General features: G+C 38.3%; 1 protein-coding gene across 2 annotated transcripts in view; it reads left to right on the top strand.

Annotated features, from left to right (window-relative positions):
- CLUH (clustered mitochondria homolog) overlaps window positions 1-26,886 on the top strand; it is a 662,807-nt gene that overhangs the window by 414,812 nt on the left and 221,109 nt on the right. The window lies entirely within an intron of this gene.

Raw genomic sequence — 26,886 nt, 5'->3', positions numbered from 1 at the left:
ATGTCCAGATTTTTGCTATATATATTTTTGGTCAGTTTTTCATAAAATCGTAATTTTCTGGCAAATTAGTGGCAAATCATTAAAGACTGAAGTTAGAAAATGAGACATTTTAGTTTGACTTCATGCCCTTCAGAAAATTCATGCTATTGCAAAACCTATTCAACTATCTAAGTTTGTAAGAGCAATATTTAAAAATTGTCCCTATTTTTGGCCTTTGTCTTAATTGTGTTTATGGCTTTGTCCAGATGTCTTGATTTAAGAGGTTGAGAGAGATGCTCCCTGTTAACCTGCTGCAAATATTGTATCAGGAATAGGGAATTTAGATGAATGTTTGGAATGTTTCACCGATTTGCTGTATTGATTTACTTGCTTTGCATTAAGACTCCTTGACTAGGCTGGATGAATTTATACTCGTAAGAATGTGTGTTCTCAGGCAAACAGATTTCATGCATTGCTTTCATTTTTGTGCATAATGTATGACTTCATATGTTGTACTTTGCTCAGACACTCCTGCACAGAACAGCTTGATCAGATGTCATAGAGCTGCAGGAAAAAACAGGACTCGCACCAAAGGCATTAGGACTACTCTACACATGATACATTCCTGGTTGCTGAACCCCCCCCCCAGTCCCCATAATGCATTACATTAGCTTTGTGCTCAAATTCTTTCCCACTGCAAACCTCTCTCTCTGGTCATATAGATGAAACTGGAATTTGTTTGAGCTGTGTTCAACTCTTATTACTTCTCCAAACACCTTTATTGAATTATTGACATAATGAACATTATACTTCACATATATTGCGGCGTATCATACAACCTAAGCAATTTTACAATAATTGTTCAATTCCTGCCTTTGTTTTTAAGCAAGGAACATCTTTATTAAACAATCACTTACTACATAGCCAATCATACATTTATATAAATGAAAACAAATCACACCCACACAATCCTAGTTGCAAGCATTTTACATCACAAATCATACTGACACACTCCCAGTTGCAGACATTATGCATCACTTATCTACCCAGCCTTGCATTTTACTTTACAGTAATTAATATCTTACATTTTTTTTTCACTTAAATCTCTTTTTATGCTACACTTTTCAGTCAGGCTTTCATCCTTGGTGCATTGACTTTTCTGAATAAATGATCTCCACTACAGATTGGCATCTGCCATAGTTGACTTTATTTGGCAGGCATGGCACTTGCTAATTTTCTGTCTGCAGAGTGTTTCTGTTCACTAAAAGTTGTCAAAAACTATTAAAGCAGAAATGTAAATTCTCCCCTTGACAAAGATGTGTTGCTTAGCCCATCTGCTGTTGAGTTCCTAAACAGATTTGATGAAAGAGGGAAACTGATTAAGGTTATTACCCAGATATTTATCCACCTTTCCAAGTTCAGAAAATTTAAAAATTTAAAAAATGCAGAGGCAAAGAGGATCAAAGAAGAAAAGTGGGCCTCCCAGAACCAAAAACAGTCCAAAATTTTAGAATGAGTACTTAGCTCTTTTATGTCCCCAACCTAGCAATCCTTTAAATGTATCTCTCCATCTAGGCCTTCATCTTCCTCATTGACATCAGGTTACCTCGGACAAATGAGTTTTGAGAATCATCCTACAGGTTTATAGATCATAGTAGGAATCCCTCTCTCACCCATTCAAGGGAATACTCTGTTATCCTGTAAACCAAACCTTACTGTTTCCTCCAGTGTTACAGCTCATGTTGTCTTAGGGGGGGTCATAGAAGTTTCATGGTAATATTAGACTTAGGAGATGCTTATCACATAACCAATTTGCAAAAAAATTAAGAATTTTATGATTTTTTGTATCTGGCTTACATTCAGTTCTCTGTCTTACATGTGGTCTATCCACTGCACCAAGGGCATTTACAGAGTGCCTAGCATCAGTAATTGCTTACTGCAGACTTCAAGGACAGGGTTTTTCTTTTCTTAGAACAAATCCTTCTTTTATACCTAAAAATGGTTTCATAGTTTACATTGAGCAAATCTGTTACTCTCCTTGTCTTTTCTTGCACGTAAAACGAGGGAGAAATAATGTTGCATGCTCTAGATGACCACAGAAAGCTCCGAGACTACTTGGACAAAACAAAATCCTTCAGGAAGGCTGATCAGCCGTTTGTTTCCTGTGAAGATAAGAAGACAACTAGTGTCAAAGCAAATAATTTCTAGCTGGTTGTCTCATGCTATTTATTCTCTGATGTTCTTCATCTCACATTGCTGCAGTCATAACCTGTGGGTAGTCCGCTGTCCTCGGTCGGCCCGAATACCAAAGTGTTAGGCTGGCGTCGGTCATGGTCGCTCAGATCTGATGTCAGTACGCCATGGTATTAAAGCGCATGACCGACGTCATATCCTCAGTCTTTCTTGCCGCATGGTCCGAAGCAGAAGCAGCGTTTGCAAGTGCCGTTCGGTGTTCTGAAATTTTCGTATTCTGAGTTTCAGACCGAAAACCAAGTTGGGCTAAGTACCCCGTTGGGGAATATTTTTGTTTTTTCTTGCCTCAGTTAATTCCGGATGTCAGAAAAAGTGAATAATTGTATTTCTTGTGGGAAACAGATACCGCATAGGGATTACCACTCTCTCTGTATTCCTTGTTTGGGGCCTGAACACGACGTAGTCGGGTGTCGCTTTTGTGCTAGATTTAATAAGCGCACCATTAAACGTAGGTTAGATTGCGCTAGGCTTGTCTTCGTAAGCGGTGTAATTACAATATGCCGCCGGATCCTCCGGCGCCACCGCTAAGTAGCGCAAGGAAAAATCGTTAAAGTCCAAGCAGGATGAGTCGTCCGTTCCGGACGCCGGTTCTTTAGAAACTACGGTGGAATCTGTGGATCCAGCCGAGGTTTCAGCTGAGTCTCAGGGGGAGCCGTTAATTTTGCAAGATGTGGCCTCTCAGGAGTCGGGTCAGGCTGAGAGGGCCTCTCAGGTTGCTGTACTCCCTTCTTTGCATAAGGTGATTAGGCCTTCCCCTTCTGTCTCTAAGGTACCCTCCAAGGTCAGGCCTGGTTTGTCTTCCTATGGTGTCAGTCCTAGTTCTGCAGGTTCTGTACCTAAAAAACACATGCTAAAAATGGCAGAAGATTTGATTTCCTTAATCAGGGGTTCTATGCCCCCTCCAGATAAGAGGCCTAGGGTGGAGCCAGAGGTGGAAGGTTTGGAGCATTTTTCAGATTACTCCGAGTCTTCGGCTGAAGACATTCAGGATTTTCCTCCTTATTCTGATTCAGACGCAAAGGATTCCAGTCCTTCTGCTTCTCCTCCAGAGGATTTTTCTTTTTCAGAAACCCTGCATTCTATGAGGGAGCATTTTAAATGGGAAGGTCAGGATTTCTCAGATTCCCGAAAGAGGCTTAGGGAATTTTTGTTTTTACCACAACATCGGCCCTTAGCTATACCTCCTGTTTTGGATGTTGTTCAGGATGCTTTCTCTGAAGCTTCCCTTAATCCAGACTCTCTGCCTCCTGCGCCAGTTAAACCAGATAGGTATTACAGAGTGCCTGAGGCTCATAAATATCTGTATAAGAGCCCAAGGGCTGACCCAGAAACTATTAGCCAGGGACCTAAGGGTGTCAGGGCTTCTGTTGTAAAGAATCCAGTTCCTATGGATAAAGATTCTAGAGCTTTGGATAGGTGGGGTAAAAAAGTGTATACCTCTTCCACTCTAGCAATGAGGGCTTTGAATTGCCAGTTTCATATGTTGAAGTACCAGACTTTTCTCCTTACTCGGTTAAAATCTAAGGTAGATGCTTTGGCAGAGGGCATAGAGTGTAAGGAATTACAGGATTTGGTTCATGCCTCTGATCAGGTGGGTAAGCATTCTTTGCAGTGTGGTTTCGATGCTTTACAGGCTTCTTCCAGGGTGGCTGCCACTGGATCAGTTATTCGTAGGCACGCCTGGCTTAAGGATCAGAACTTGTCAGAGCATGTTAAAGCTCGAATTTTGGATGCTCCTCTGCAGTCTGAAGTTTTGTTTGGTTCTCCTGTGGAGTCAGTCTTAAAGAAAATGGAAGACAAAGCTAAGTCTATGCAGACTGTTAAGGATTTTTTGCAGGTGCAGCCCCCTAAGTTTAGCAGAAATTGGCCTACTAAGGGATGGGCTTACCCTTCTTCTGATTTACAGTCTAGGGGCAGATCTAGACGTGGTAGGGGCAGAGCTCCGGGTTCTTTCAGGCCTAGAACCTGGAGTTCCCCTGCACAATCTACAAGTGAGGGCAGGGGCCAGTCCTTTCGTAAACAGACCCAATGACCTGCATCTTCAGCTGCCAGATCCTTCCTGTCTGACAGCTCCTCTGGGAGGAAAGTTGGCACTCTTCAGACAAAACTGGCTTTTAGTCACCCAGGACAAATGGGTGTTGGACATTATAGACCGAGGCTACAAGTTTTATTTCCACACATTGCCTCCTTTCAAAGGCATGCCAGACGTTCCTCCTCAGCAAAGGGTGGAGGCTCACAAACAGATTTCTTTACTTCTTCAAATGGGGGCTATACAGCAGGTCCCTCTGTCAGAAGTGGGCCTAGGATTTTATTCTCGCCTGTTTCTTGTGCCAAAGAAAGGAAACACTTGGAGGCCAATTTTGGATTTATCTATCCTCGACACATACCTGGACATTCCAAAATTCAAAATGTTGACTTTGCAACAACTTCTGCCTCTGTTGGGCAAAGATCACTGGATGGTAACTCTGGATCTCAAAGAGGCTTATCTTCATATTCCTATCAGTCCCAGTTGCAAGAGATTCCTGCGTTTTCGGGCTGGGACTTTACATTATCAGTTCTCTGCATTGCCCTTTGGCTTATCTACTGCGCCCAGGGTGTTCACAAAGGTTCTGGCTCCGGTGATAGCCTTCTTAAGGTTAAGAGGAATACAAATTTATCCTTATTTGGACGACTGCCTGATTCTTGCTCAAGACAAAAACAAGCTACTTCACCATCTACAGTATGTTATGGCAGTGTTAAGGTGCCTAGGGTATTCTGTGAACGAAACAAAGTCCAGTCTAGTACCCTGTCAGGAAATGTGCTTTCTGGGTGTGAGACTGAATACAGCTTCCCAGATGGCTTTTTTGACCCCGGACAAGCAAAGAAATCTTACACTTTACTTCCAACAATTGTCTCTACGGTCCAGGCTGACTGCAAGGACAGTCCTTCAAGCCTTGGGGTTCATGGCATCTTGTATTCTGGTGCTTCCCAATGCCAAACTGCATATGAGGAAGCTACAATGGTATCTCAAAAGTGTATGGACGCAACACTGCCACAATCTGGACACTGTCATTCAGATAATACCTTGCATTCAAAAGGAATTTTTGTGGTGGGCTCAGGAATGTCACCTAAACAAGGGACTCTCTGTGACCCGACCAGAGGCGAGTCAGATCTTAACGACAGATGCCTCAGACAAGGCTTGGGGAGCACACCTCAATGGAAAATGGGTTCAAGACACGTGGCCTGCCAGACTTCAACATTTACATATCAACTTGAAGGAGATGTTAGCAGTCCAATTTGCATTGATGGCTTTCAAGGATCTACTTCACCCAGGACAAGTGTTGATTCAAACAGACAACACAACTGTCATGTGGTACATCAACAAGCAAGGGGGAACCCATTCGTACCCTCTTTGCAGGCAAGCTATGATTTTGTGGGAAACTGCTCTCAGTTTGCACCTCACTCTTCAGGCAAGGTTTCTGCCAGGAGCACAGAACTCCTTAGCAGATGTTTTGAGCAGACAGATGGTGGATCCCCACGAGTGGAAGTTGGATCCTCCATGTATTTCGACAGTTGACAGTGATATGGGGGACTCCAGACATAGATCTGTTCGCTTCTCCACTAAATTTCCAGTTGCCAAAGTTTTGCACAAAGATGTTTCATCCAAAAGCTTGGAAAGTGGATGCTCTATCATTCAGTTGGAACAATCTTCACGTCTATGCCTTTCCTCCTCTGCCTCTCCTTCCCAAGGTGCTCTTGAAGGTCAGACAGGACAAGCCCTCCATGATTCTAATAGCTCCAGATTGGCCACGGCAGCACTGGTACCCTCTGCTGAGGAGTTTAGTACGGGAGCCTCCTTGGCCTTTGCCATCAATTCCACACCTTTTGTCTAAGGCAGGCAATCATTTCCTCAATGTCAGGATACAGTCCCTGCATCTAACAGCCTGGCATATTCTGTTCTAGACCCTGGAGGGTCGCAGCTTCCTCAACAAGTTTTGAATGTCATTTTGGAGGCCAGAAGGCCTAGTACAAGGAAAGTTTATGCTGATAAATGGAGGAGATTTTTCATTTGGAGCAAAGCAAAGAGCTTTGATGTTTCCAGGCCTAATTTGAGTGTTTCACTTCAATATCTTACAGAATTATTGGACAAGGGTTTGTCTTTCTCCTCTGTAAAAGTTCATGCTGCAGCCATTTCTGCTCACTATGACTGTGACCCACCATTATTCTCTCATCCTTTGTTTAAGCAATTCCTTAGAGGGGCAAAGAACATAAGACCCCCGCAGAGCTCCTACTCCTTCCTGGGATCTCAATTTTGTGTTGGAAAAACTTACTTTACCTCCTTTTGAACCTGCAGCTACATCTGAGTTGAAGTTTTTGTCTTGGAAGACTGCTTTTTTGTTGGCCATTACGTCTGCTAGAAGGGTATCTGAATTACAGGCTCTCATGGCAGTTGAGCCCTTCCTGATTTTTCATAAGGATAGGGTATCTCTGCGTACTAACCCTACTTTTATGCCTAAAGTGGTTTCAAATGTGGCCTTGAACCAATCTATTCATTTGCCTACTTTTTATGCTGATCCCCAAAATAAAGGGGAGAAAATTTTGCACACTTTGGATATTCACAGGCAGTTGCGTTATTATTTGAGCAGGACTAAAGGGTTCAGACAGTCTCAACAGTTATTTGTTTCTTTTGCTTTGGGCTCTCGGGGGAAACCTGTTTCAAAACAAACTATTTCTAAGTGGATTGGTCATTGTATTGCTTTTTGTTATTCTCATCATGGTAAGGAGATTCCGGCTGGAATCAGACCTCATTCCACTAGGGCTACTGCCACTTCTACTGCTTTTTTAAGGGGTGTAGCTACTAAAGATATTTTGGAAGCAGCCACTTGGAGTTCAGTGCACACTTTTTCTAAGCATTACCATCTCCCTCTTTATTCCAAATCTAGGGCTGGGTTTGCCACTGCAGTCTTACAGGGCATGTAAGCAGCTCCCAATGCTTTATGATTTTGCCTACCTCCCTTTACCTTTGCTTTGGGATTCTACCCACAGGTTATGACTGCAGCAATGTGAGATGAAGAACATAGTACAGTTTTGTACCTACCATAAATGTAGATGTTCGAAGATCCACATTGCTGCAGTCCAATTTACCCTCCCTCCTTCCCCTCTGTAGTTTGGAGTGGTTGTATAGTTTGGGTTGTAAATATTGTTTGTACATGGGTTTTGGAGGTTTTTCTGTTTTTGGCTATGGCCTTTCTTTTTAGGGCCTTCTGACATCTGGGGCAAGAAAGACTGAGGATATGACGTCGGTCATGCGCTTTAATACCATGGCGTACTGACGTCAGATCTGAGCGACCATGACCGACGCCAGCCTAACACTTTGGTATTCGGGCCGACCGAGGACAGCGGACTACCCACAGGTTATGACTGCAGCAATGTGGATCTTCGAACATCTACATTTATGGTAGGTACAAAACTGTACTTTTTCATCATAATGAGTCACTTTGAGGCAGAGTAAATGGCTCCTTCTACCAGGGTTTTTGCTTCTAGAGCCTGTCCTTTTTCTAAAGGCCACTGAAGTCTTATAGAAGCAGCAGCTTAGTCCTTTGTACATACCTTAAAAGAGCATTATAAACTGGATTTGTTTTCCAGGTCCCATACAAGCTTTGCTAGGACCATTCTCCAAGGGCTTCCAGATTATTAAATTGCTTCCTCCCTATATAATTCTACGCTATTGTGATCTACTTAAATAGCATAGGCTACCGCAACAGTGATTGAAGACTGAACATAGTACAGTTCTATAAACAAACTTGCTATAACAGTAGATATTCTAATAGATCACTGTTACATTTGCTATCCCCTCCCTCCATCCCCTTTTTTCTGTTTTTGGTGTATTTCCAGGGTGTGGCTATATATACTGCTTGGTGGATTTTTCCATTCCTAGCATTTTCCTTTTAGGGCTGTAGCCTTCCTTCTTTAGGTGAGAAAACTCAAACTTGTGTCACCCATACAGCTACTTTTATGTGGTCATTTTGAACTGCCAGGAGATAGCGCAAGTAGAATGTGCCCTGAAGGTTTGAAAGCTGTCCAATGATTATATCCTTGGCAGGGTACTGCAAAAACGATCAATTATTTATTTATTTATATTTGTTACCGGGTAATGTCAGACTTGGCTAAAAGCCCATTTTCAGTGGAGACCTGGGGAGAAAAGCTCCATGAGTAAAACCTAATAGATAACAAAGTATTATAATGATTTACAACTTATAAAATACATGATAGTTAAACAAAGTAAAGAAGCAGGAATTTAAACAACACAACAACAAGAAAAAATACAAGTTTACAAAAATCTAGTTAAAAAGAAACTAATATATAACTGTGCAGTGAAATACGCAAGTATAATAGATGGAGTGTAACCTCTATTGTTATAGTAAGTTTTGTTATGCAGCTGTACTTTACTGTGGCTGAAAGGCCCAGGAAAAGTCATAAAACACGTACATGAATGTGTATTTGTTTGTGAATATTTTTTTTAACAAAAAACATCTATTAAATTATCACGTACGACAGACAATCTTAATTTATGTAAATGAAAAACAATCATTGACACCACTTTAGTTGCAAACATTATGCATCACAGTCACCACTGAAACAACTGTAGTTGCAAACATTGTACATCACTTATAGTCTAACCAGTCATTGTCAGTTAAACATTATACAGCACATTCAGATCCTGACTTTTTTTACACCTCTTTCCTTCCCTGCATATATTGTTCCCAAAATTCCCATTTTTCCTATGTAGTTTGCTCCTACCGTTGAGGCTCCAACCCAGTCCTTGTTTCCAGAATGAGGTCATGAAACTGATGTAGGACTTGTACTGTAACCATCCCCCAGAAAGGAGGACCATATATTCTGACCACCCCAGGATTATGTTGTGGACAGAACCCCCCGCCAAGTCAGACATCACACTGTTGAAAGCAGCACCGAAGTGAAACCCTAGTCTCAAGTCACAAGTTCTCCATTCCCAAAGCTGGGGTCATCAGTTATAGATAAATTGGAAAAGTGTGCACTTTATGAAGGTGTTAAGATATTTCACTGCAGCATTTTTGATGAGGTACAGTGCTCAGTACAAGAGACCTCCAAAAATATTTGTAAGAGCCAAGTTGTACTGGCTCCGGAGTTTGGCAGATTCATGGTCTAAATGCTGTGTGTCACAACTGACTGATCTGATATGGGGTTAGGATCCAGCCAGCACACCAACACACTGGAACTCCTGGTTCTGCTTCCTTCGATTTTTCTGGGGCCAGCAAGGAGTCTTGTTGAAAAATGACATTTCACAGGATCTGAAGTCAACAATGCTGTTGGATCTCTGAATAGTCCTAATCTGTTGTAGGTATGAAATTTCATATAACATGTTCCTAATTTGCAAGTACACAAATGAGCCATTGTTCCAACTGAAATCATAGCCAAATTAAAAAGATTTTATTGAATCGTGGCATTTTTCTATTTATTTACTTGCTTGCTTATTTTTAATTGCCTTTGTTTTCCAGGATTGTCCAACTGGATACAAAAATTGACCCCTTTTTCAGAGGAGTCCCGGGGAGAAACGCTCCACATAAAATTTGACAAATTATTAATAGACATTTGGTTAGCGACCCAGCAGTATGATCCTCGGCTGTAGATGATTCTCACTGTGACACCCCGACCCCTTGTACAAAAATGGGAAAAGGGGTTGTTGATGGATGGATTTAGAATTATCAAAAATAAGTCACTGGATTGATTTGCATATCCGCAAGTCAGGTTCCACTCGAGTAACCCACAAGTGTGACCTCAACCTGGTCTGTGACATCAATAGGACTTATTGGCGGGACAGATTTGTGTCCCAGAGACTCCCCCTTTTGTGGAATAGACTCCCTCTCCACGTAAAGCAGAGTACCTCATTTAACCTTTTTGAGCACAACCTGGATAACTGGATGGGGAACAGAAAGTACACTCCTGGGATTCCACCTGTGTCCCTGCTTGAGTGGCATAGGGTGCTGACTTGTTGGAACATGGGCTAAATTCTTGACTAGGCTTGTAAGGGCCTCAGGGCCAATAGCCTAGTAACTTCCTATGATCCTATTTCAGAGATTGTATTATTACAGTGTTGAAAAACATGCTAACGTTATCACTGTTGAAAAATACATTAAACAGCAAGAGAAAAAAATGGTCAGATAAAAGAAATTAATAACCGCAAAACATTTCAGAGAAATTACAATCTGTTGAAGTTGCAGAACAATAGGAATGCAGAATGAGTAGGCAGCAGCAGGAAGAAATGGTGCAAAGGGAAATATCTTCAAAGCTGAAAGAGTTAAAGGAAGGAAGAGAAAAAAAGAGAAACCGAGTGAGTAATAAGAGGTATGTACTGTAGGACCATCTTAACTAAAAGAGGAAAGTTTTCTTTGCTAATTTGTGTGGGTTAGAAAAATGGAGAGCGTCAATTGCTGAAATATGTAGAAAGTATAAGCGGTTAATTAGAGCGGTAAAAGATTTGAAGTTTGGCTTTAAGGTGGCGTTTAACCTTGGTCCTAGTGCTCCCCAGGAGGGGAGTACTGGCATATCCTTTTATTATCTAGATAGGATTTTAACTTAGTTTTGAAGTTGTTTGGAGAGCTCTTGCCTAAAGCAGAGTGGGATGTCATTCCAAATTTTGGAGATGTAGAATAAAAAAGGGAGTCAGCCCCAGAGTTGTGCTTTTTGGTGGCTTGTAGACAAAGTGTATCAGTAGATCGGAGAGGCCTGGATGGATGAGATAGCCAAGAGTTGGAAATTTTTCAGGTTTATGGATGAGGTCATGGGTTATAAGGAGTTGAGAGAAAGTAAGATGGGGGTATTCAAGCTAGTCTAATTCTTTGAGTATCGTGCAATGGTGAGTGCTGTAGGTGTAGTGGTACTTCATAGCAAATTTAGCAGTCTTGGTCTAGCATTTATCTCAGTTGTTTAACAGGGTATATTCTAAGTTGATAAGTGTAGCTACAGTCAGGGAGAAGAGTAGTGGCAATATGTTCCTAAGCAGAATTGGTCAGGGAGGCTTTGACTTTGTAAATGGAGCCTAGCTTTTGCTGATTTTTTTTGATTGTGTGCTGTATGTGATAAGATTTTTTTTTTTATTTTCATCACTGTAAATGCCAAGGAGGTTAGTGTATGGTACATGTTTACTTATTGTGTTTGTGGTGGTAATTGAGAAATTTTTTGTGTATATTTAGCTGTTTAGGAGCGATAAGAACAAGTTTTGACTTTTTGTGGCTGAGAAGTAATTGAGATTTTGCTACCCAGGTTTCCACTGAGATGAGAGCGCCTTCTTTTATCTGTTTAAAATGATCTAGGCTTTTTGCTGTGGAGGTAGTGGAATCCTCTCCATATTGTGTTAGTAAGGCATTCTTGGTTGAAATTGAAAGGTGGCTGATGAAAATGTTAGAGTAAGGAGTCAATGATGTAGCCTTGAGGTAGTCCCACTGTTATAAGTAGGAATGTGGAGAGGTCATTTTGCCAGTTAATTGTTTGATCTGTGTGAAAGGTAACTGTGGAACCAAGTCAGAGCTTGGTTGCTGAGGTTGCCTTCATTTCTCTTTACGTTGACTGTATTAAGAAATTGAGTAGGGCAGTAATGGTGCTATGGTGTGGCCGAAAACCATGTTGTGAGGTGGATAGTAGGGAATTGTTAGATGTGACTAAGTAGCTGTGTTTGAATGCATTTTTTCTAGTATTTTAGAGTAGTATGGCAATAGGTTTGTAATTGGTAATATCCAGTGAGTTTCCACCTTTTGAGAGGTAGTATATAGTATTTTTTTTCAGAGTAGTGGATCTAGGATTCCTTAACAGAGTGGGTAATTGGGATTGATTTATGGAGGGCAATTGGTTTGGCAATTATTTTTAAGATATTCAGCTGGTATATTGCAGAGGTAAGCTTTAAGTTTTGCAGAAGTGATTTAATGGTTGAAGTAGGGACTGGCTTAAAGGATTAAGCATGAGGAAAGTTGGTAGTCTGGTTAGGTTGTTGGAGTAGAAGAGCTTGAATTATTAATTGGGGTGGAGCCTGGATTTATGAAATGGTTGTTAAATTTGGCATATTTTTTGGGTCATTAACCTTTTGTACTGAGGGTAGATTGTGTAGAGCGTCCAGAGTTTAGTATCAAATTTGTGGCAGACCAGAATCGTTTTGGGTTTATATCAGCTTGGAAATACAAGTATTTTTCATTTGCTTTAATTCAATATTTGGCACAGTTTCTAAGCTCTTTATAAGTAGTTATTTTGGGTTCTATTTATGGACAAAGATTTCCAGGCCTTGGCCTTCTGCTTCATTATTTGCTTAGTGTTTTTGAATAACCATGGGGCTGGGTTTGAGTTAACACATTTCTTAAGAGTGTCATAATCATTTAAAATATTTAGGAACATGTTATTGAAGTTTACTATGGCATCATCTAAGGGAAGATAATAGTTTTTGCAGTTTACTTGCTTTAGATTGGAGACTAGGGTAACTATATTAAGTTGGAAAAGATTGCGGACTTGTTTAGTATTTTGTTGCCTGTTGATAGTAGCTTGCTGTCTGGTGGTAAATATACTGAGTTGGTCACGAAGTCTGATAGGGTACCATAAGATGTGAAATTATTTTGTGCAGAGATTAAAATGTGGTCCAGAATTGATCTACTTTTATTCTTTTTATTGAAGTAGGTGGCATTGTTTAATTGAGTGGGGCTTTACAAGTTTAAATTCAGTAGAGTTTGCTGAGAAGACCAAAAGTCAGTTCATGTCTTCCAGGATTTTTTTTCTTGGGAAGGTTTGATGATGCCCAGTTGAGGGATTCTTGTACTGTACTAATGTTTTTTACCTGGAGAATGTAGATGCTTATGGATAAGCACATGTGTGGGTTTAGTTTGAGGGAAGTGTTAAGGATTTTCAACATTATTAAATTATGGTGGGGTACAAACAGGGAGATCTACTTTTGGAGCTCATTTTTATAAACTAGAACTCCTCCTCCTCTTTATCTGCTCTTAATGTGTTCTATCCTGGAGGTATGATTTCATTATCTTCTTTTTCTGGTTTTAGTCTGATTCCTTTAAGAATGACTACATCTGGGGACTTTAAGGCTAGCCAGACATGGAATTTAGCAATTTTATTACAGATAATATTGAGGTTAATGTGAAAATGTGTAATAAGGAGCTAATGTGAGGTGAGATAGTTGTGGTATTGGCTTGTGGAGGAACTGTTGCTTGACTTGTAGGTTGGAGATTAATGGGACCTTGATTGGAGTGTATGTCTCCACTTAGTTGTAGGTAAAGTGGAGTGTGGAAGTGGGGATGAGCCATTTTCTTTGTTTTTATTTTCATGTTGTAGTTGTGGGGCAGTTTGGTTATGACAACACAGTTTGTATTTGAAGACTTGAATATAGGTACTAAGGAAAAGACTGGGAACTGCTAAAGTAATACCAGAGAAATGAGAAAAACTTGGGTTTGTTGGTAAAGTGTGGTCTTTGGTAGAATATGTGCTTGGAGTCTGGAAGAAGGGATAAAGAGAGGTTAGGTGAGCTAGGAGTATGTATGCAGCAATTGGAGTGTGTATTATGGTGAGAGAAAAGTTGTGAGAATTTGAGAGGTATGCTGGTGGGGGGTGTGTGATACTGGTATATGTAGAGGGTGAAAGGTAAAATTTAGTAGAAAGATTGAATTCAAAGATGGCCGCCGACTAGACTGCTTCCTATTCATTGAGCTCCTCACTGCTATGTAAATTACCGGCTACTTTTAACTACTTTTAAGCGAAAGTTTTCCAGTTTTTTTTTACAGAAATTATCTCTGATACAAGTCCTTCACTTTGGGATTGTTTATTTTTGGAAAAAGGTAAACTTTTGGATTATTTTACCTCAGAATACTTTTGGCTTTAACAGTCTTTGGACAAGTGCACTCCAGATGCTTATCTCTGTGTCAGTTTCTCTGTTTTCACACTTCTAACCTGGGCATGGCTGGCAACTCAGATTCCATGGATGCACAGACAACTAAGGCCAAATTCTCTTCTATGCTTTCTCCAGAGAAGGACACTGGCTCCAAGAGACTTAAAACCTCTAAATCATCTACTGAAATCATAAAAGTAAGTGCAAAAGAAAAAAATGATTCTAATTTTCATTTAGAAGACTTAAAAATGGCATTACAACCCATTCAGAGTGCTATACAGAATTTTTCTGACCAATTTACTGATTTTGGTAAAACTTTAAAACAGATTAATGAAAGAATGGACATTCTTGAAAATAAGTATTTAGCCATAGAAATAAGAGCAGAATCTATTGAAAATGACTTAAAATCTAAAGATAATCTAATTGCTGATTTACAAGCTAAAGTTCTGGATGTGGAGGCAAGGAGCCGGAGAAATAACATAATAATTAGAGGATTGCCGGAATCTCATGAAAATCAAAACTTAATTTCAGTGACTAAACAAATATTTGAGGCTTTACTTAATTGTGAAACAAATACAAAAACTTTAACTGTAGAAAGAGCACACAGAGCCCTGCGTGTTAGACAAGACTCTACTTCACCTCGGATTATATACACAAGGTTATTAAACTTTCAAGATACCCAGCGTATCTTAGAAGCAGCCAATAGTAAAAAATATCTCATCTGGAATAAACATAAATTGACTTTTTCACAGGATTTACCAGCTCAAATAAAATTAAACAGACAAAAACTGTCTCCATTCTGTGCAGACCTGATTAAAAGGGGAATAAAATTTAGGATGCGTTATCCTAATACTCTTTCTTTCAACTATAATGGCAGGACTTGTGTTCACAGACCCACAAGAAGCAAAAAACATATTCTTAAAAGTATTCAAGGCTCTTCCTGCTAATGACACACAAAAATAAAACTCATAATTATTGCAAGTGTATTTGATGTTTTAAGTTTGTGAGCTAACCTTTAATACTATGTCTTTTTTTCATAATATTGATTATATGACATAGCTTTGATAGGTGAAAAAATAATTCAGCTTTTTTTTTATATGAAACTTGTTTTAATGTTTCTTGGAGTTGTCGCAAACTCGCTTATTAATATTCCAGTATGTTATGCCTTTACAATATACCAACATCAACTTGGCATTGTTTACATGAAAAAGTAATGTTTCTTCGTCTAAGAATACATCAGCAGAATGGAGGGAATAATATCTGGTCTCTCGTGCTACCGAGAGTCACTAATCTTCACTGAATGCCTTGGTTTTGTCTCTGGAATTATTCACGAGCCATTTACCTTGGTGTATACTCTCTGGATGTCACTAGCGACACTAGGGTAATGCAATTATTTTTATCTGATCAGAATTGTGTTGCTCGTGCTGCATACTCTGTGGTCTGATGACAAGTCTTCGGAAAGAAAGCTGAAAAGGATGTAAACATTTGTTCGCGATTGTCTGCTTGCACAGAATATGGTTTTCTTGTTCCACTGATATCCCGCATTTGAAGAACTGCTGATTTCATCCTTGGAAACTGTGTTTTGACTTCAGTAGCACTGTTTCTCGCAAGTAAGTGGCTTTCTTTCTTGTAGGTTGTGACAGTGCGCTTTGTGATTCAGGAAGTCTTTTTCTCGTACTGGACTGGTACTACGTATGTTCGGAAGCATTTAAGCCTTTATAACTAACTTTTAAGCTAAAACACTGTGTAATATAGATTGAAAACTTGTTTTTAGCTATAACTTTTACATGTAGTTGGCACATAACAAATCTAATATTCAGGTGACAATTTATTTTACACATCTATTATCTACTAAGCGCTGACAACTTTAAATGCCATCTACAAGAACACTTATTGTGCTTAATATGCTGCTGTTGGTATATTGGGCCAATTGCGAAAAATGTGGAATATTTTATTTTTATAATTTAGGTATATATTTTCTGTTAAAAATATATTTTCACTTGTATACTTTTAATGACAATGCTGGAAGTGTTAGGGTGTAATATTACCCTATAGGGTTAGTTGAAGCCCTTGGTAATTATCACAGTATACATTAATGTATTTTCTCATATTATACTTACATTTATGATAAATATTAAAATATCATCCTACATATTATATTTATGTTATGTTAAAGAATATGAGACTCAGGTGATTTCAACGATATTGATTGACCTTTTACTAGACTTACTGATGTTCTCATTTCTAATTGGATTTTCATATACCTGTGTCATACAATTTGTTTTTAAAGATAGTAAAGTTGATTAATCAGAGATACTCTGTTTAAAGGTTTTAGTAATACAAAGCAATATAGTGTATATTTGAATGTGAAGATTTTAAATTCTTAATTACATTAAACCTTTTTGATTATAGACATATTCGTATATTGCTACACATACATGTATGATCTTTACATGTATAAATATATTAATGTTGCACCAATTAAATCTTTATCCTACTAACATTTTACATCATAGATATATACTGTAGTACAAGATTAACTACATATATACTCTAGTCACAATTATATTTAAATCATTTTTGAATGGGGAATGTGTATGTCGGGCATCTTGTTTTTGGATAGCTGTGTAAATATGTTCAGTTTTGTTAACCTGGTTATAGTCCTTTTTAGGACTTTACTTAAATTTTCTTCACATATGTATATGATTTTGGTAACCTAAATTGTATATGTAGTTATTTTCATCTTCCCTTGGTAGATAGGTTTAGGTGGGTAGGCACTGGGGTAGAGAAGAGCAAAACTTATGAGGGTAGAGTTAACTTTGCATTGAAACATACACCTATAGGTATTATTTGTTATAATGAGACTAAATTTAGTTTAATTTCCACATTTATACTTTACTTAATCACAAACAATCTATATTTTAACATCTTCTTTAACAGACCTTTAATAATTATATGACTAATTTATTAATAATTGATTCCTGGAACGTAAGGGGGATCCAAAATAAAGGTAAGAAATCCTTAATATATCATTTAATGTATAAATCACAAGCCAATATATGTTTTTTGCAAGAAACACATATTCCTAGGGACGACTGGGACAAAGTAAGAAATAAAAAATGGTTAAGAAAATAATAGCTTCAGGCGACACTTCTAATTCTAGGGGGGGTGGCTATTATAGTTAAGCAAAAATTCCAAGGAACTATTATTGAAGAAAAATATGACGATAAAGGTAGATGGTGCTATTTTACAGCTTTCATACATAATTTGGACAAACCACTACTGATAATAAATCTTTATGGCCCTTGTAGTGATCAACATACTTTTATATTTCAGATTTACAACATACTTTCATCATACAAAGATCACTTTGTTATTTTGGGAGGGGATTGGAATGCTGTAATTAACCCAGTCATAGATCGTACAAGTTATTCCTCTTCATATAATCAGCAAGCATCCTTTGCTTTGGAGGACTTAATATTAGAATATAATCTTATAGACCCTTTACAACTAAAATTGATACTTATACCTATTATTCTAAATGTTATCATTCATGGTCTAGATTGGACTTTTTTCTTATTTCAAATTCCCTTTCACAGTTATTAATGGATTTCACTACTGAACCTAGATTTGTATCTGATCACTCTAGAATCTTAGTAAAATTAAATCTAAATTTTAACCTGAGTCATAAATTCAAAAGAAATAACTGGACATTAAACAATAACTTGCTCTCTAACAAAGAAATTAGTAAAATGTGTATAGAAATAATTCAGGAAATGGAAAATGAGTTAGATTCAACAGATATTCCCTATGATGTGCAGTGGGAGGCATGCAAAGCTAGGTTAAGGGGAATGTTTATTGGTAAGGCTGCATATCTTAAAAAACAACTTAATAGTAAAGAAAGATGTTTAAAACTGAATATTCAATCTCTTGAAAATCAATATTGGCTAAATCCGGACCCCTCATATGAAAAGCAGATTATAGACTTACAAAAGGAACTTATTTTACTACATCAAAACAATCTTTCAATATTGGAGCAAAGACTATTAGCCACTTACTCAGAATGGGCCCAAATTCCTTCCAAAACCCTGGCAAGAATAATTAAGAAAAATTTTGAGAGATCTAAAATATCGCCCATACAATATAAAGATCAAATAAATAGTACGGACAAGGAAGTTTTGCATCTCTTCTCATCACTTTATACAGAATTATATTCTAAATCTTCTAATTCTATAAATAATAGTCATATAAATAGTTTTTTTAAGTTCCATAATATTTCCCACGTTAAATGAAAAACAGCAAAATACTCTTTCATCTCCTCTTACTCTTTTAGAAATTACAGAGTCAATTGATAGGCTAAAGATTGGCAAATCCCCGGGCCCTGATGGTTTTACACCTAACTTTTTTAAATCCTTTAAAACAGTAATTGCTCCCTTTCTCCTTAAAGTATATAACTATATAATTATAAATGACATATCTGATCTCCACTGGAACACTTCAAAAACTATACTAATTCTGAAAAATAGTAAAGATAAGACTGACCCCCGCAACTATAGACCGATTTCATTAATCAATGTAGATATTAAGATTCTGTCTTCGATTCTTGCTAAGAGATTGGAAAATGTCCTTTCATCAATAATTTCGCCAGATCAGACAGGTTTTATGTCCCATAGACACATTTGGGAAAACACCTTGACCTTGGAATCTATTATACATCTTACAAAACATGATAACCCATTGTATGCACTGATCTTGGATGCATCAAATGCATTTGATAGAGTGTGTTGGAATTTTCTCTTTCAGACTGTCATGTTTTAATTTCCCCATTACATTTATAAATTTTATCAAAACTCTGTACAAAAAATCCTTTACTAGACTATATATTAACGGAATCACTTCAAGTCCTATAAAGCTGACTAATGGTATGAGACAGGGTTGTCCTTTATCTCCTTTTCTTTTTAACATATATTTGGAACCTTTACTTTTGTACATATCACAAAATACATTTCACAAAGTTCCTAGGATTCTTAACAATAATTTATTTTTCTCTGCCTTTGCGGATGACTTAGTTATATTCTTTCAAACTCCTCTCTCAGATTTTAAAAAGATTATGATGTCTATTGAGAAATTTTCTCTTGCATCGGACTATCACATTAATCCTCAAAAGACTCATATTTTTCCTTTGAATTATTTAGCTCATAAATCTTACTTATTCCCTGATTCTCATTTCCATATTACATACGGGGTTAAATATCTGGGTATTCATATGGAGTATAATAGCCTTTCTTCATTTAAAAATAACTTATATAAATTATGGTCAACAATAATGCTAGATATGCGTAGATGGGAACTTTTGAATCTTTCACTTCTATCAAAAGCTGCCATAATCAAAATGAATATCCTTCCTAAATTTTGGTACCAATTTAGTTCTTCAGATCAAATAATCCCGAAATCTTTTTTTGACAAAGTTAATAAAGAATTAGCTATATTTTTGTGGTTCCCTAAGGCAGTTAGAATATCTTATTCTAAATTATCATCTTCCAAAGATAGGGGGGTTTGGGTTTGCCAAATTTTTATCTTTATTACTTAATTGTTTTGGCAAATAAACTTTTGTCCATTTCTAAAATGAATAACATTCACAATAATAATACATCTAATTGGGTTAGGATTTGGAATCGATATATTATATCCAAAAACATAAACCCTGATGCCTTTCCTTTCATATCTACTGATATCTTGAACACCCTCAAAGTCTCGATTTTCCTAAAACATAAGATCAATGCATTCCGGGAATTATTAAAACTAATCAAAATGGATAAGATTTCATATATACTTCAACCAGTTCACCTGAACCCAAATTTTAAGCTGGATAATACATCATTTAACCTTTCAAATTATCCCCTTATAAAAAATATTAAGGTTTGGACATTTCTGAAATATAAAGACGTGTCCCTGGCTGAACTACGTAAGATTCTGAATGTCAACTTTACTTATACTACAATACTATGCCAAATAAGGGATGTGGTTATGAATAATTGCAATCTTATGATGCCAAGAGAACAAGATCTCAATAATTTAGAATTGATAATTAAAACATTATTACTACCTGAGAAAATGTTGTCAAAATCTTATAATTTATTAACTAAATTAATACAAGATTCGTCATGTCTTTTCTCGAACTTTTGGGTTATTCATAACCCTCATTTAACAGACAACCAAAAACTTTTGGCCATTAGAAATACTCTGGAATACTTTCCTTTCAAGAATTTGGTTTATACCCAACTGATGATTAATAACAATGCTTATTATACTCCTTCCAAACTTAACAAATTTGACGTGAACAAGTCTCCATCATGCCCTTGTTGCTCTTTTCCCAAAGCCGACCTTTTACACATTTTTTGGTATTGAAAAAAAATTTTCACATAAACTTTGGACTTCCTTGAAAGTAAGGTTACAGAAAATGGGGTACCATAAATCCACTTTATCATGGGAAATTACAATCTTACACATTCCCATGATTCATCTCTCTAAATTGGATACTCATGTGCTGGTATTCATTTGTTCTCTTATTAAACTGTACATTACCAAAAACTGGCTTGATCGCACTAAATTAAATTGGAATGCTTTTAGAACAGTGGCATATTTGTATATTTATGCACACAAAACTATTTGGAAGAGTCCTAAGAAAAGGGTTTTAAATAAAGTTTTAGAGAAGGTCCTCTTCATTATTAATACTGATTAATAGTTATCATATTCAGTGTCACAATACATTATGTGGATTTATTTACTCTCATACTTCACTTTCTCATTTTGGCTGTAGTCTCATTTCATATTCTGATTCTTGGTTATCAATTGTATATATTGTATATATTGTTAGATATTGTTTTGCTCTCACCTTCATGAGTTGAAATGCATTATTACAAGGTGTATAAATTCAATCAACTCATATATGATAAGATTTGTAATGTTTTGATGTTTTATTTTATGTCATACTTTATAAATCAATAAAAAGATTTTTGAGAAAAAAATTTAGTCGAGAGTACTTGGGTATGAGTTATAAGAAGAGAGTAGAGAAGAAGAAAATGAGTTCAGGAGGTATGAAGTGGTGGTTGTGAAATTCTGAAGCAGAGATATGGGAGCGTTGGCAAATGTTTGTTTTCTTGATTGAATGATTTCCGATGTTGAAGGGGCAAAAGATTGAGATTACAAGTAAAAATGAAGGAGAAAAAGAAAAAAAAGCGAATGGTTTTGCCATCCATACATTAACCAGTTCACGATTTATCCTTTCTTCTTTACCTGCATCCCTTTTGCTGGATTCAAACAAGTTCACTGGCCTAAACACCAGTGTCCTTAATGACTTCAGGACAGATATGGGCAGTCCCAGGATGAATATCAGCAGACCTGTGTCCCACCTTGATCACCTTGAGTTAAAGGTGATCAGAGGAAGATGTTTCCTTCATCCACTTGTTTAGCTCTGTACTATTACAGATGCATCAGTAAGGGATGTGGAAGCCAAAAGCTGTCTTAAGTTCTCTTCCTCTCTAACTGTCCTGTCTGTACCTTTGCTCGATGTGTTATCCCACCAGAAGGCTGCAGCAGGGAAAGAGGTGGCAGTTGCTGCCTATAGGAGTGGTGGATGAGGTAATTCAGGAGGTCTACTGAGACGAGGGAAGACCTGTTTTTCATCATACTTTTCATTTCCAAAAAATGCATAACCTAAGGCCTGTGTTAGACGTAAGTGGCCTAAACATTTTCACCCCCATAGAATTCTTTCTCTTTAATTATGATTCATTCTGTCCCCTTCATCTTGTTCAGATGAGTGGATGTGTTGTATAGGTCTTCAGGATTCTTATCTGCACTTAAAGGTCAGGTTTATTCAAGAGTATTTTTTGCAGTTTTGAGTAAGAGCCATCCATTTATCCAATTCAAGATTTATCCTTTCTGCTTTACCTATGTCCCCAAAAGTTTTTGTCAATAGTAGCTGCCAGCTTGCAACAACAAGGGACATTGTTTCCCTTTTTGGGTGACTATGTTCTGGTGTCACTGACAGCTGTGTGTGTTACGTGGCTCTCTATATCTTTTACTTCCCAGGGATCTTTATAACCTTTGCTTGCTCCAGCCTGACTCATCTATGACTCACAACTTTGAGCGAAAAACACATATTCTTTCAATGTTTCACCTTCTGTTGTCAGTCCACCATCAGTCAGCCTGTGCCTCAGGACTGTGGGAATAATGAAAGTCTCAGCGATGGTGCTACATGTCAATATCGGGCTTGTTTACTCCTGTCTTTCCTGTTTGCTGGGCACTGTTTTTTGATGATCCATGGATAGTATTGTCCCTCTGTACTGTGTGAACCAGTTGCCTTCAGTGCTGCAGCACCATACACAGAAAGACTAATGGAGGACTGACAACAGAAGCTGAACCATAGAAAGAATGTCTGTTGTTCTCTCTAATTGTAAAAATGCCTGACACTTCCTGGTATCTAGCCAGTGAAAGCAAAGAGCTGTAATGGAGTCGGGCAAGAAGCTGCAGAGATTAGATTCTAAGGAGTAAACGGTATGGAGCAGAAACTCTCTTCATCTTTTGGATCTCGACCTTTGCAGATCTTCTGACTCTCTGCTTTCATTCATTGTTGCTGAGATACCAGGATATATTGAACCATTTACCCTTGTGGAGGAAAATGTACTACCTTTGATTCATCTCTTGTTGTCTTCTTTCAGCCTGTGCCTCAAGGGCTGTGGGACTCGTGTGTCTGTAGTAGTCATACTGTAACTGTCCTTGTTGTGGGTATGTGGCAAAATGTCAGAGTAACATACATTCATTGATCTTAATCTGAGTACTGAAGTGTAGGACATTGGAGTAATACTACTATCATTGTAAAGTTAACACTTGTATTAAACTTAAGTAGATCTTTTGGATGGCAGAACTACCCTAGAATTTTTATTTCTGCAGTTCACAGTTCTTTTTACTTTAAATACACAATCAGGGTGTTCATTTACACATTTGCCGCTGTACTGTACTCTACTCCTTTACAGGCTTATCAGTCATGTTAAGTTTGCTGTGCAGTCCTCAAAATTATTTGGTCATCAGTAACTTTTTTTTTTTTTTTTTTTTTTTTTTTTTTTTTTTTATTGTACAGGCCATAAGTAATGCACTGTATTTTTTTTTCAAACAGACCACTAGAGTTTGTATGCAATACTGATACCATATGTAACTAACATAAAAATAATGCCTGTCCTCCATCAAACAGCAAGGATTCTGAGCTGGTAGAAGACCAATGACTGCTGTGTGGACCATGACTGATAGCATCTTAACTTAAATGGATAAAGGAAATCTTACTGGAGTTCTGTTCATTGAGTCTTAACACATGCTTTGACATGGTGAACAATCCAGTTCTACTCCATCTGAAAGATATTGGGGTCAGCCCTGATGGTACTGTATGGTTCAAAGACTTTGTTGAACCACTTATTCAAAGTAAAGATAGGACCTACTCTTTGTAATAGTTCCCTCATTCACTCTGGAGTCCCACTAGGCTCCATTCTTACACCTCTTCTGTTCTCTATCTTCATCAACAAACTTCCACTAAACCTTGCCCCACTTGCCACTGCTGCTTTATGCAGATGATATGGTTATCTGTAGATGTTTGTCATATTGATCAGAGCACTTTCCATGCACCTAGTCAGTCAGTAACCTCAAGCTCAGCCGACTAAGAAGACAGGTTTGGGTGCCAAGCCCTTCAGAGCTTCCCCGCCATCAAAGAATACACACCTCTGAGGCTTTTGAGGAGGCTTTTGCTGTTCCTTTGCAGGGCAGATAAGTTCCCTTTGAGGAAAAAAAAAACTTCCATTTTAAAATATTATTTAATAACACTTGCCTGTTCAGGAAAATTATTTTCAAACTAATTTTTGTTCCATCTAGTGTTGCCATCTATCCTTTTTTTTCTTCTGGACTTTCCAGAAATCAAACCAATTATCTGTTAGTCCAGAAAAGACTGTATAAACTTTGGTATACTGTTTCAAAAAAGAAAGACTATTGGACTTTGTTAAATCAGGAAATCTCAGATTTACTATGCTTTTTCCACATTTTTTCCTGTGGAGAAATTGTTGGACTCTACAAAGACTGTGTCAGCCCCAAAAGGTAATTTCTACTGTGTTTTTATGTGAAAAAAGTGACTTTTAAATTTTTACTGTGTTTTTATGTGAAAAAAGTGACTTTTAAAGTCTTAAGTTTTACTGCCTTTTGTTTGCTTTCCCCAGGAAAAAGGCACATTTTCAGCTTGACCATGGAACAAACTGTCAGACCCATGGTTGGGCCTGTTTCCCCCACAGAAAAGGGGATCTGGCTAGACCAGTCACTAAACTTCCATGAGCACATGGAAAAGGTGAGAGCCAAGATCAACACTTACTCTTTTGGGACAAAAAAAAATCTCAAGTTTTTCACATCTAGCAAGGCCTGCTAAAGGAGAATGCATCCTTCTTGGCCAACTAGAGTATGGTCTCCCTTGCTTGTATCAGCCTCTGTCAAAAACACTGCCATCCTTCAGACCCTTTCCAATAAAATATTGATCCATAGCTAATTCACCATGTAATGAACACCACTGACTTACTCTTTCATAAGCCAAGTGGCTTCCAATACTGGCGAGATCAAATCTTAGTTCCTTGGTCTTCAAAATACTCAAAATTGACCCCTCCCTTTCCAAACTTTATGCTGCCACTCAAACGTATAACTTAGGAAGACTAGCCAGATCTGGTTACTCCCTACAGCTCTTTCAAACTGCACTCTACTAGCCATTGCTTCTCTGTACTGACCCCAAAACTGTGGCAATAATTTCCTCCTAATTTAACTGGTCACACAAAGTGCTACCTGTTCAGGTCGCATTTCCAATATTACTTACTAAAACATTTTGAATGCAGCTGTCCATCTAAAGGCTATATCACATAAACCAATATCTCCAGCTTGATAGTACCTTTACCTCCCATATACCTGATCCATTTGATTAACTCACTCACCCTAACCTCTGATTTGTCTTACCATACCATTACTTGTTTAAACCCACCACACATATCCCTTCTTTCATCTTACTGGTCTTACCTTGATTAGTTTATGGTCCAATCTAACCAGCGAGGGGTTGACCACCAGTGTGGAACACGGGTCGCCCATGTTTGTGATGACCAGGTCCATTATGTTGTCACCTCCAGTGGGGGTGTTGACCAGTTGATCCAGGGCGTTTGAGTTTATAAATTCTAGGAAATGTTGGGCAAGGGAGTTTGTACTTGAGTAGTTCTCCCAGTTAATGTTTGGGTAATTGAAATCACCCAATATCAGGGTGTTTGGTGAGACCTTTTTGTTTCCAGGAATGTGGAGTGGGGGTCCTGGGACATGGTGGGTGATCTGCAGAAAGCTATGATTTGAATAGCAGTTTTTTGCCATTGTTAGTTGCACGTGCATGATCTCTGAAGCATTGTGCTGTGCCACTAACCTGGAGGTGTGGGTATCCTTGATAAATATCGATACTCCACCTTTTGTATTTCGGTCCAGGTTTTATGGCCGAAATGTATGGTATGAGTTGTAGCTTGGTAGTGCTGGGGTGCTCTCTGGAGCCTTAAACCAGGTTTCTGTTACTGCACATATATCGATTTTCTCCATACTGAGCATTGCCTCTAGTGCATGCATTTTGAGGTTTAGACTTCTGGCATTGAGTAGCGTTACCCTCAGTTTTTTGTTACTTGTGCTATTTATGGCAGTGGGTTTGTCTTTTGAGCCTTGCCTAAAAAAGGCAGTATGGGGGTGGCAAGAGCCTTGGCCAGTATTTGAAAGCCTAAGGGTGACTGGTGCAAGCAGTCTCTAGCGAAGCAGTGTGGCTTGTCGAGCATGTCATCCCAGGCTGGCAGACATTGGATCCCCTTTGAATGACACCAGAAGCTTAGCCAGTTGTTGAAATTGATAATTTTCTCTCTACCATGGTATCATTCTTGGTGAGGGCAGGATGCTACTCAGGGTCATGGTCATACCGGCCTGGGTTACGTGATCAGAGAGCTCCTCCATGTCTCTCTTCATGTAGTCCAGGGAGGTACGGCTCAGGTCATTCACGCCAACATGCACAATGACAGAGTCATATTTGTACTTGTTCTGGAGTGACCTGAGTGCTTGTGTTATGTGGCGGATCCTGGCACCTGACAGGTAGCTAACAGTAACCTTCTTCTTGTTCAGCCTAGTGAGTGGGACGTCAGTGTGCCTGACTAGAGAGTCATCTATTACTAGTGTGTTGGGTATGTTATTTTGCCTGAAGGGCTGTGATTGTGTGGCACACTGGTTTTGTGAAGTATGTGTTTCATGGTTTGTGTTGAGGGGTGGAGGTTCCTTGGATGTCTGCTTTGGAGGTCTTTGTTGCTTTTGCAGATTTGTATTTAGGGCATCCAAGTATGTTTTCATGTATTTGTGTGTTTTTTGCCAGTGCTGATTTCATAGGTCTGTGTGAGATTGGTGGTGTAATACAAGTAATTCCCTTCTCCTCTTGACTGCCTGGCCCAGTCTTGGGTTGAGAGAGCTTAGCCTCCAGTTTGGCTGTATAATTGCATCTCTTGGATGTATTAGTGTTTGGTGGAAGGAGGAGAGAGTTGTCTGTGTACATGAGGCAATAGTAACATTGCCTTAAAATGCCCAGATTTACCAGTTGGACCGGAGAGAACACCTGAAACTGCCCTTTGGGCATGCCTGGATAGGTACAGTAAACTGTTTTACTGATGGGCTGGTAAGGTCGAATA

Source organism: Protopterus annectens, chromosome 13.part0 (genome assembly GCF_019279795.1).
Source record: "Protopterus annectens isolate FY-2018-M chromosome 13.part0, PAN1.0, whole genome shotgun sequence".
Classification (NCBI taxonomy): Eukaryota; Metazoa; Chordata; order Ceratodontiformes; family Protopteridae; genus Protopterus; species Protopterus annectens.
This window is presented reverse-complemented; position numbering and strand designations above follow the sequence as displayed.